Source organism: Mirounga leonina, unplaced genomic scaffold (genome assembly GCF_011800145.1).
Source record: "Mirounga leonina isolate KUSES-001 unplaced genomic scaffold, KU_Mleo_1.0 Mir_170, whole genome shotgun sequence".
NCBI lineage: Eukaryota > Metazoa > Chordata > Mammalia > Carnivora > Phocidae > Mirounga > Mirounga leonina.
The window spans coordinates 3,656,349-3,668,501 of NW_023270433.1; the positions used below are offsets into that span (position 1 = coordinate 3,656,349).

General features: G+C 45.2%; 1 protein-coding gene across 4 annotated transcripts in view; it reads left to right on the forward strand.

Moving 5' to 3' along the window:
- The first annotated feature begins 698 nt into the window (after window positions 1-698).
- The window catches only part of TSC1 (TSC complex subunit 1), a 50,781-nt gene continuing 39,326 nt past the window's right edge, over window positions 699-12,153 (forward strand). For 3 of the 4 annotated variants that reach the window (XM_035015527.1, XM_035015531.1, XM_035015530.1), the window contains exons 1-2: window positions 699-782; window positions 9,808-9,870. The gene's annotated coding sequence lies outside the window, so the exon portion shown is untranslated. The remainder of the gene's footprint in view (window positions 783-9,807; window positions 9,871-12,153) is intronic. The other variant, XM_035015528.1, reaches the window with a different exon arrangement.

Sequence of the window (12,153 nt, forward strand, 5' to 3'; positions counted from 1 at the left end):
TATTTTAAAGATGTCTGCTCTGATCAGGGTGGTTTCCCATAGCTGTCGTGACCACGTTCCTAATGTTAGCAAGGTGGGATTTTGCAAATACTCTGCAAAGGAAAGAAGGCTGCCCTTGGTGCAGCTTTTCCCTTCTTGCCTGGGCGAGCTGCCACTCCTCCAAAGCTCCAAGGCGTACCCTTCACCCACGCGGGCCCCAGTGGCTCTTTGGGAAACACGATCGCAGCTCTGTAGCGGGGCAGAGAGACCCCAGGGGGGCAGCCAGGTCTGCAAGCGCAGGCACGGCAGGAGGGAAGGCAAGAGGCACCCCAACCACACCCAGCCCGGCCACCTTGTTTACGCCTCTTGCACGGCCCCGCCCGCCGGGCCGGGCACGTGACCTCCGCCCCGCCCCTCGCTCCCTCGCGTGGCTCCTCCCGCCACGCCGGCCCTTCTTTTCGCCTCCTTCGGAGTCACAAGATCTCTCAGCGGCCTCCTTTCGGGATCCTTCCGCCCGTCCCCGCCCCCCTACCTTCCAAACTCTCCTGAGTCCTTTCTCGAACGGCTCGCATCATCGGTAATGAGCAGGAGGGCCTGTTCCGTCCAACCGGGCTGCCGGCCGCGGTCATCCGCCGCTGGAGTCGAGAGGGAGGCGAGACCCAACTGGGCACTCTTTTTCGTGGCGGAGGCTGCGGCGAGCGTGGACACTTCACGACGGGGGGAGGTGCTGTACGTCCAAGATGGCGGCGCCCTGTAGGCTGCAGGAACTGTGAGGTAAACAGCTGAGGGGGAGGAGACGGTGGGTGAGTATGGGGTGTCTCCCCCTCCTTTTCATGGGGGCTTCTCGGGGCAGCCCTGGCACCATGACCCCGGTCTGGGAGGCCCCGAGGGACTGGGGCAAGGGGCTCACTTGCTGGAGAGGGAAGCCCGGGAAGGGGTGTTGGGAGAGCTTCCCCCTCCCTCTTATTACGCGCTATCTCCGGCGGGGCCCCGCAGAGCTGGCGAGTCCCTGGGGAGGAGAGGCGGGCCGGACCGGCACTTCGTCCCTCCTCGGCGGCCTGGGGGACGGCTGCACCCCCGGGGCGCGGTGCTGAGGGCAGGGGTGAGGTGGGCCCTTTCGCCAGCCCCTCACTTGGGGGGGTGACAGTTTCTCTCGGGGTGCGGAGGGCAGGAGAGGGACCCTTGGCCGGAGGGGAAGGGCCGGTGGGGGGAGGGCGGCTGGTTCTGGGGCTTCAGGAGAGGGGTCAGCGGTGGGGAGGAGAATGAATGGAGGCTGCCTGTGGGCATCGAGGACTCGCCTGGACTCGGTGTCTCCCCTGAAATCTGCAGGACTAGGGTGCCTCCCTCCGGGAGTGCTTGTGGGTGTTTAACTGATGGTGAAAGACAGTTACCTTAAAGTCAGCCGAGGTGAACCTCAGGCACAGCAGAGCCACTCCTAGACGCTCATTCATTCATTTGAGGAACTGGAGGATGAAGAGCCCGCGGTCCGAGCGACCTTTTAGAATTAACGCTCTTTGTGTTTCCTGTTAAAGAGTTTTGCTTCGCGTGTGTTGGATTTGGGCGTGGGGGAGCTGGGGAGGGGGCGCGGTCCCCCTAATAACAACAGCTCGCGTTTATGGAGTACTCACTATGGAAGTGCTTTGCAGTCGTCGTCTCCTTTAGTCCTTGCGACGAAGGGAAGAGGCAGCCTCTGTCAATACTTCCATTTCCCTGGTGAGGAAACTGAGGCCCAGAGAGATGAGGGTTACTTGCCTAAGATCACACCTCTAGGATTATCTGAGCCGGGGCTGGAACTGGGGTCTAGGACTATGCTGTGGGTTCCAAGACTGTGCTCCTGCCATTATTTATACTCGCATTCATCTGTTTATACTCTAATTTATCTGTTATTTGACCAGAGCCAGCCTGTCATTCTAATTAAGTGATTAATCAGTTGGCCAGAGTTTGTGCACAAGTGCCTCTGTGTGTGTGTGTGTGTGTGTGTGTTTAATCTTGAAGAGGGGTACATTTGTTTATATACTTAGCTGTGTAGATGCGTAGCTGTAGGTGCATATGCACTTTAGCCTTGTTTGGGATGGCAGTGTTGTGCTTGTAAATATGTTAGTCTAAATCAGGCTGGCAAGTATTTGATGTTTTTATAAAACCGATGTGTTTACTGCAGAACAAGGCTTACTAAAATCCTTGCTGGTTTTTTTTTTTTTTTTTTTTATAGAAAGCATAGAAATAGTACTTCACTTTACATAGAGTAAGCTGTAAAAGTACTAAAATAGAATAATACTCTTCTGAGATACTTTGATTTATAATTTTGGGATCGACTTGGAGTCATCTGAATTCAAACATGCTGGCAAAGTGGAGCTGTAAATTTCAAGAAGCATTATAAAACTGAATCTTCTGGGAGCCCTTGATTTACTGAGCAACCACCTGTGATTCTTAAGTTGAACATTCCTGAGTAAACCTGGAATATGCAAATGTGAAAGCTGATTTAGGGTTGTGCAGGGAAATGTACCTGTAACAGTCATGCATCAGGCAAATGAGGCTCCTCAGAAACACTGAAACATTCTTTGCTATTGCCCTGGGGAGCTGCAGAATCTTCCTCTAAACACCTGGTGTAAACTTAAGGGGTATTTATAGAAGATGTAAAATGAAAATATCCTCTTACTAAAGTTAATATCTTATCCAGAACACTCTTACATCACGTGCCTGGAAGGGTAGATGATGTAAGCTTTCTCCACTTCATGCATTTCCTGGTGTCATAAAGACTTGGTATGTTTCTAAATTCCTAGTTAGATTCTTAGGCGGCTACCAGCCTTCTCACTTATCTCTGTTAAGTTGGAATGTCTCAAATCCTGTGACTCAGTTGTACTCTCCCTTGCTGGGCTAAGAGCAAAGACATCCCATACTGCTACCGTTGTGGTGTAATCTGATGCCTTTTGTGCATGCTTGGTTTCAGTTGTGAGCTGGAACTGAAGAGTCTTACTAGGACAAATCAAATATATACCTGCTTATGTAGTGTTTACAGAATAATGAAATTGCTGGGAACAAGAGATCTCAAGCAGTAGTGTTCATCAGAACCTCCATGCACAGATGTCTAGCCTCACAGTAGGTGGACCTACATACTTGGTCTTCAAGGATACCCTGTATATGTATTTTGAAAGAAGTCATAGGTGATTCTGCTGCACACCAGAAGTTGAAGACCAGTGTCTTCAAGTATCAGTTTGGCTGTTTTCCCCTTAATGTATCATTTATAGCAGAGGCATTTCCTAAAATAGTTTCTAAACTCTGGTGTGGGTAGTGGTGGGCGAGTTTTGGGCTCTGCATTACAACTGACTTGATCTTGTAGCTCTGTCTTCTTTCACCGTTTGTTAGGGTACAGGGATGCTCTTTTCCGGGTTCCAGAGCCATAGTGGACTAAAATTAGCTTTTCCTGGAATTAATTGTATACTCTTGGATGCAAATGAGCCAAAGACAGCAACACATCAACCATTTTAAGCTTTCCTAAAAATCAAATAGTTTTCGACTTTTAACAAGCCATTGAAGTCCTCTGAGCTTCAGTTTCTTCATCTGTGAAATAAGAGAGTTGGATTGTGAATTAGAGGATTTCTGATAAATTTCTGGGATTTCAAGTCCTCCTGGGGCTTCAGCTAAACATTCTGACTAAATTGATTGAATCCAAGTGTTAATGGCTTTATAATAACCAAGCAAATTGGTGACTCTTAGCCTGACCTGTTGAGTGATGACTTGTTTGTCCTTTCCTTTATATCACATGATTTTTTAAAAGGTAATTCCCTGTATGTTCATTATATTATAAGTCTCTCTTTGGGAGATCAGTTTTATTTATATTAGTTTTGTTTGTCATGTAAGTAGCTGAAATTAAGCATGAAAGCAAAATGTACTCAATAACATTCAAACCTGTAGCTTTTTGCTTTAAAAAATGTGTGTATGATTAGCATACATTCACACTTGAGTTTTTTCCCTCACTGCTTAGTATAATTTAGTTTGCATGACAATACTAAATTTTGCCATTTAAATTGGTCTGAAAGAGGTCTACCATCAGCAGTTTGAGATTATTCTTTTCTGATTTACTTTTTAAGCCTATAGTTACAAGAAATTAGTCATTTTTTAATGGTTTTTTTTTTTTTTAAGATTTTATTTATTTGACAGCACAAGCAGAGGGAGAGAGAGGGAGAAGCAGGCTCCCTGCTGAGCAAGGAACCCGATGTGGGACTCGATCCCAGGACCCTGGGATCATGACCCGGGCCGAAGGCAGCTGCTTAACTGACTGAGCCACCCAGGCGTCCCAAGAAATTAGTCATTTAATATCTGATGTCTATATTTTTTTTGGAGGGGGTGTAAATAAAGAGTCCCCCCCCAAAAGGGTGAATACCTTTTTTTATATAAAAAAGGTACATGATGTTAAGACCTTGCTAGTTTCTTCTTGTCCCTTGTGCAGTGCTAACTTTTGTTCTGTCCAGGGAAGTAGCAAAAGGTAACAGATGAATGAATTCAGATTGCCATCTATTGGGTAAAATGCCTTAAAAACTTAGCTTTGATATAAAACAAGGCATGGTAGTTACTGGCCTAGAACTCACAGGTCACTTTCTAAAGTAAAGAGACTGTGAAGTATTTGAGTAACGAGGGACAATTTTGTCTTTCTGTTCGTGATGGAAGGCCCAGTAGGGAGTGATAAGGAAGAACAGATGTAGCGACCTTAACATCTGCATGCATTCGGTAAGACCTGTGTTACTTTGAATGGTTCACAGAGCACAGTAGCAAACACGGAGTGTATCTATTTTAAATTAGGGATTGGTTTTATCAATGTTTCACATACAAGTTGTTACATGGAGAGACTCCTAAGCCTTATGGACCCAGCAATACATTTTGTTTAGTAGCAATACTGTTATAATCAAGTTTATATTTGGTACTTATGTGCCTAGCACTGTGCTAAGTATTTGACATGCTTGATCCCTGTGAACTCTTCCCACAGCCTTAAGAGACAGGATAGGGAGATGAGGAAACAGGCCTAAGGTCACTTACTCAGCTTCTGAGCTGGGATTTGAACCCTGTTGGTTGACTTCAGAGCCCAAACATTTCATCTTTCACTTTGATAAACGACATGAACTGCTAATTGTAACTAATTCATAGGTCAGTGGTTCTTAACTTTTGGGGGGGCCTCAGTTCCCCTCCGAAAATCTGTGGGACGTTTTGGATCAAGTATCCCTTCCTGTCCCATCACTACCAAACAGTTCATACGGATTCATTCAGGAATTTTATGGACCCAGCTTGCAGCCTAACTGATTATTCTAGACAGATTGCCCCCCTTAAAAATGGATTTGGACTTTATTAAAAACAACGTGTTTTTTTTTTTTTTTAAACGGGTAGGTAGGAAAGGCCCAAGCCTTTTAAAAATGGACCTGTGTGCTGTTTGGGTTCTAAGTCATTTTGTTAAATTTTTATATTGAAAGATTCTTTACACTTCCCTGGGAATTCAACCTTAAATGCCCCATTTTAAAAAAATCAGAAGTGGAGACCTCAGGTATGGAACTTGCTAAATGCTTGTCAGGCCTGGCATTCGGTCTGTGCTGCAGCCTTTAGCACCTGGCGGAGCTCCACTGGGCTTTTTTCCAAGGTTTATGCACTATGTATTTTTTTCCCTTTGAACCTCAAAGTATTTATGAAATTATGTATTAAATATATGTTTTTAATGTTTCTTGGCATCATCCTTCTTCTTCCTGGACCAGTGGTTCTCAACCTTTAGTGGGCATCAGAATGACTCAGAAGACCCCACCCCCAGAGGTTCTGATTCAGAGGTGTGGTTCCAGGCCCAAGGGTCTGCATTTCTAACAAATCCCCAGGTGCTGCTGCTGTTGCTGGTGTGAGGACCACATTTGAGAACCACTGTCCTAGACTATCAGTCAAACCCTGTGCCTTTATTCCCTAGGGTATTTCTATTTTAGTTCTATGAACTTGAAACTTAAAGAAATCTTAACAGTTTGCTCAGATTTCTTTTACGGGAAGCTCTGTAGAGGGACTCTTTGAAACATACGTGGTATCTGTCTGACCTGTATTTTCTCTGTAAATAATTTTGTTCAGGCTAAAAGAAACATTATTTATAGAAGAGATACATCTTACTGAAATCCAGCTCTGTCTCTACAGGCAAGTTCGACAAGATTCACCTTTGAAATAGGCTATAAGCTTCAGCAAGTTGTCCTTCAAGGTCCCTAATGGCAAAAATTCTGAATGGCGAATCTGGAGCTCCCCTGCCCCAGTTCATGTGACCTTGAGAGGGCCTGCAGCTGTGAGACCGTGGAAGTCACCCACGACTACACATTTTGGCAGGTTTTGCCATCAGCTCCTTCACTCTGACGTACAAAGTAGTGTTTCCTACCCCCTTCTCCTTCTGTATGTCCGTGGGAAGAGGGAATCGGAGCTAGTGTCTTATCCTTTTTGGACGCTTTTGTGCTAAAGGTAGCTTTGTTCACTTGATAGAATACTGTCCTAAGAAATCACCTGAGACCGTTCCTGAGCCAGAGCTGAACACAGTAGTGTCTTAGTGTATGATTATTACTATTATCTTTGTTGTGAACATAATGGTGTAATGGTTCTGTTCTACCTGTACTGTACTTGATGCTGAAATCGTCCGTCTGTGACTGAACCCGTATCTGAATTGTCTTTGAATTTTTATATGAAAAACCTGAGTAGAGACAGCAGGTTACGGCGAAGGGTATCTGCCTGCAGGTGTACGTCATAGACAGGTGTGCATGAAGTCATCTCAGGCAATGTGGTTTGCATTTCCCAGGAGTCGTAGGATAGAAGGCCACACAGAGTACTGGCCTTCCAGAAGTCTGAATGTTCAGCTGATATTTTCAGATAAAATACTTCCTAAAGGCATTTTCGGTGCCTGCCACTAGCATTTCATAAAGGGATAGGTAGCTCTTAGCACTCTCACGGCTTGTAATGCATCTCGCCTGGGGCAGAGAAATGTGAAAACACGTGTATGGGTCCAGCCAGTGACAGCAGTCCGTGGCTGTTAAGCTGGAGTTCATGGGTAATCCTAGGTATATAAGCCATCTACCTATCTGAAACACCTTGAGAATGAAATTAAGGTGAACTATGAAAACAAATTGACCTGTGCTCTTTCTCTTTAATCTCAAAATACTGACAGCACAGAGCCTCTTCTTCTTCCTCAAACCTACCCTTTATTTATTTATTTATTTACTTTTTCCCAAAAGACTGCTTGTAGGAAGTGCCATCACAATGTTGCTTTTAGGTGAGAACACAGCTTTTGGATCAGATATGAAAGAGGAAAAATCTAGATCTGGGGGGCATGTTTCTTCTTTAATTTGGCTCTTGAGGTTAAGAATGTGGATTGACCCTGTTATGCTCTGACAGGTGCTTCCATCCACACCCTTTTGGGGTACACATCTTTGAGGGGGGTCTTCTTCATTCCTCATTTCCTTTCAGAAGTTCACAGGTCACATCTCACTTGATTGACCGGAATGATTTTAGCTAGTAGTACTCCATAGGGCAGGATTTAAATATAAATAAATAAGTAAATAATTAAAAATATAAATAATGGCAAGTAGCCTTTGACAAGCCAGCATTAGATTGATGACGACTTATTACCATTAACCATTTTTTTGGCCTAGCGATAAAGAACTTAAGAAGTCTTAATGTTGAGGGCACTGGACAAAAAAAATTCTGATTTCCTGTGCCAGTCCCTTTGTCTAGGATAGTGATCTTGGCTGGGCGGCTACAAGAGCTCATCTTATATATATCCCAACTTTACCCTTGCCTTGGATATTCCTTTTCAGGTAAAAGATCCAACTAGGATTAATCATAACAGGAAGTCTGTATGACTCACTGGACTGACAGCTGATGTTAAGGTTGTGAATATTAGAGGCCTCTGTGTTTTAATTCCAGTTCTTTTCTTGATTGACTGTGGCCAGGCAGGCACTCCCCATCTGAATGATTTGGCTGGCCTTTCTGAGAGGCCAGCCCGCCTCCTAGCAGTGGACACACACTTGGAATATGCCACTGAGGACCATTGGTGTTTAATGCCTAGAATGTGCTTCACAAGGAGATATAATTACCCGGTCATGTGGGGCACGAGATTTTAATTGTTAGAGAGTTGCTCCATCCACGAGTTCGACTTTGAGCATCATAGTATAGTGAAGGGCTTGTTGGCAAGCTTTCCCATGCTAACTCACTAGACAGACGCAGTGTGTGAGGAGGCTCAGCTTCCATACTCTACATCCCACCCTGGAACGGCAACCAAAGAAGTTGGTGAAACCTTTGCTGGCCTGCACAGAGTATATTTGCCTCTTGAGTGCCAGATGCTGCAGTAGGCCCGGGGTGTCCACTGGGGGACCAAACAGATGGTCCCTGTCCTTGCAGAACTTCCCATCTCATGACCAGACGATACCTAAATATAGTTTGGCCCACATTTTAAAGGCAGATTGGAATGTATTTGTAGAGACTCATATACGGTTATTTAATATGAGATCATTTAGACAGAAAGTATGGTAAAGAGGGGAAGAAGGTAGAGAAATGATAGCTGTCCACAAATATTTTATGCTTGTCCTGTGGAAGGATCAGATTAAGGTCACACTGTTTTGAAGGCAAGATTCAGTTTCATATGTTTATTTAAGAACTGTTGTAATGGCTTCCATATTGTCAGCAAGTACCAGACACTGTGGTAGTTGCTAGAGCTATGGGTACTGACTGAGCTGCTATCTCTGCCTGGGTGTAGCTTCTGTTCTAGTGAGGGAGACGTGTTCAGTAACTAATTACGCTTATTTAATTGGGTTGTGGTAAGTGACACAAAGAAACAGAGGCTGCTAAGCAAATATAACAGGGGACCTGACCTAGTCTGGGCACGGGAGTGGAGGGAAGTGAAGGCTTCTCTGATGGGGCAGTTTTTTTTTTTTTAAGATTTATTTATTTGAGAGAGTGTGAGAGAGTGCTAGTGCCCACCCATGCGCAAGTGTGAAGAGGAGCAGAGGGAGAGAGAATCTCAAGAAGACTCCTTGCTGAGCGTGGAGCCTGACGTGGGTCTCGATCTCATGACCCTGAGATCACGACCTGAGCTGAAACCAGGAGTCGGTTGCTCAACCAACTGAGCCACCAAGGCGTGATGGGGCAAATGTTTAAGCTGAGACTTTAGGGGTGAATGCTTAGCTTGGGAGTGGGGAGGCGAGAGGGGCAGGGCTGTAGGGAGGGAGGGGGAGTATGGGGCGTTGGCGACAAGTTGTAGGCCCGCTAAGTGCTTTGCACCCGGCACCGTTCCTGCTCTCGGGGCGTGTGTCCCAGGGCTTCTTGAGTGATGACCGTGCCCTGGGCTGCGCCAGGTCTCCAGGTGCATCGTCTTCTGTAACCCTACACAGCCTTCTGAGGTAGAGGCCGCCATTCTTCTCACTTTCCAGATGAAGGAATAAGGTCAGACGTGAGGCACCTGAGAGAAACTGCCAGAAGTGGCCCAGCTAATATGTGGCAGAGCTGGGATTGTACGTCGGAACTCTAGGACTCGAGAGCCCATCCTGCCCATTTGTTTATAGCTTCAGTAAACAGACAGCTAACAAAAGGCAGAGATTACAAGTTCAGCACAATATAACGAATTTTCCAGCAACCAGCTGTTCAGAAATGTAGACAGGGAGAGGCACGTGCGCCCACTGTTGTAAGTGTTCATTCCTGTGGAAACTAGCTGGCCACCTGTCAGGGCTGGGGCAGGAAGGAGGTCGAACCAGGTGAACCCTAAACTCCCCCTGGGTGCATCTGGGATTTCACTTCATTGTAAGATTATTGTATACATTATATGTGTTTTTTTCCCTTCAGTGACCATGAAAGACACCAGGTTGACAGCCCTGGAAACCGAAGTACCCATTGTCCCCAGAACAGGTAAGGTATAAACTCAGTCCAGTGGTTGGGGGAGACAGAAGGGAGTCGTTCACGTGTGCAGGTGTGTAGGTGTGTGTGTGTTTGTTTGCAGTGAGGATTTAACAGTTCTGGTTTTAGCTACTTACTAGGAACTGGTCCTTCTGTGGCATGAAGTAATTTTGTCAAATTACCCATGATTTATTAATGGCTTATTCCGTGCCAGACACTGTGTTAAGTGCCTTCTTTATATGTGTTACTCGTTTGCTTTTTCACAGCCACACTTTGATGTAGCCCCATTTTACAGATGAGGAATGGGGCTCTGAGATATTAGCTGAATTTCCTAAGGTTGTATAGCTGCACGTGGTGGACCTGTGACTCAGATCAGTTCTGTTTAGCAGCGAGGTTTGGTTTTCGCCACTAAATGAAATCGAAGACTTTGTGTTGGAGCAAGTCATTTGACTAGTGCAGAGGCTCTCAACCCTGGCTGTGGAAATCCACTTGGATCTGTAAAAAAAACCAAATGTGCTCTCTTGGCCCCACCCCTTAACTTGTTCTGGAGTGGGGCCTGGGCTTCAGGGTTTTATAAAGGTAATTCTAATGTACATCCTGGGCTGAGAACCCCTGAGCTAAGGAATTAGCATTTACATCTTAACTTGGTTTTATTTACTCATTGTCTTAATTAGTGTTTTGGGATGAACTATATGCTGTGACAGTTTCTAGGAATTGGAGGATTCTCAAGGTCCCAGAATATATCCCTCATAAATATTGAGGCTTTGGCACTTTTGTGGATATGAACTTGGTCTTAGTGACGTAACTTATCACTGAGCTGTAATTTTGAGTTTACTGGTAAGAGTGCCCAACACAGCAGCATCGTGTGTCTGTGGGAAGGTGTGGGGAAGATAGGGAAGCTGTCTGGTTTGCCGTCTGTGTGTGTTTAGCTCATGGGGTTCATGTAATGGCTCACTGGTTGCCACTATGTCACTGCCTGCCTCATCTGACCTCGTAGGAATTGTGAAATAAAGTAGGGATTTTTACCTTCAGGATGGATGTCTGGTCACAGAAACCTGGTATGGCCTGTAAATTATCTAACAGGAAGGCAGAAGCAACATTCTCTCACAAGTAGGGGGAGCTTTCTGAGTGTGACTTTTCCTATTCAACTTTTTTTTTTTTTTTAAGATTTATTTATTTATTTTGAGAGAGTGAGAATGAGAGAGAGAGAGAGAGAGTACATGAGGGGGGGAGGGTCAGAGGGAGAAGCAGGCTCCTCGCTGAGCAGGGAGCCCAATGCGGGACTCGATCCCGGGACTCCGGGATCATGACCTGAGCCGAAGGCAGTCGCTTAACCAACTGAGCCACCCAGGCACCCTTATTCAACATTTTTGTGTGTAGTTCACACTGTCCCTTCTTTAGAAGTCCGCAGAATGTGAATCTGAATCCAGCGTCGGGTGGTCGTGTTCGTATCATTGAGGCCCAAGCTGAATAGCATACGTCATAAATTTCAAATTTTATTCCACATTTTTCAGTATTGCAATTGTATGACATTTTAGTAGCTAGGTTTGTAAAGTTTGGAGTTTGTTTTTTGTTGTTTTTTTTTTAAGATTTTAATTAATTTATTTATTTGTCAGAGACAGAGAGAGAGAGCGAGCGAGCACAAGCAGGAGGAGCGGCAGGCAGAGGGAGAAGCAGACTCCCCACTGAGCAAGGAGCCCGATGTGGGACTCGATCCCAGGACACTGGGATCATGACTGAGCCGAAGGCAGATGCTTAACTGACTGAGCCACCCAGGCGTCCCAAGTTTGGAGTTTTAATGTAGAAAAATGACTTTGTTAGGACTAGCAGCCAAATTGCTCCTGTGGTCACTGTGTCACATGTGTGATGCTGAATAGACGCTCGTCTCCGGCTGCCTTAGGCAGTGCCATCACTAACCTTTATGGAAAAAGCAGAATGTAATTTAGGGACGTTTCTGGGAGATTGTTTTCTAGAAGGAACCTGTATCTGGGATTCATAGGTTGGGCAAGCCTCACAGATCTTTTGCCTTTAGCTACTAATAATTGCTGGCGACCTGTAGCCATCATTTTGACAAGCTTTTTGTTTACATTTTTAACCTTCATAGACACAAAACTACAAGACATTGTCTTCCTAAAGTATTTTTGTAAGGTCTGTTTTGAAATTTGATTAGTGACTGTAAAATGTGTTAGAGGATTTCAGTTTTTCACTAACATTGTTTTCTTTATACTCTTTATATTCTTTATGTTTGACTCGAAGATGATTTATCATGGATGTTGTCGTTGACTGTGATTTTGG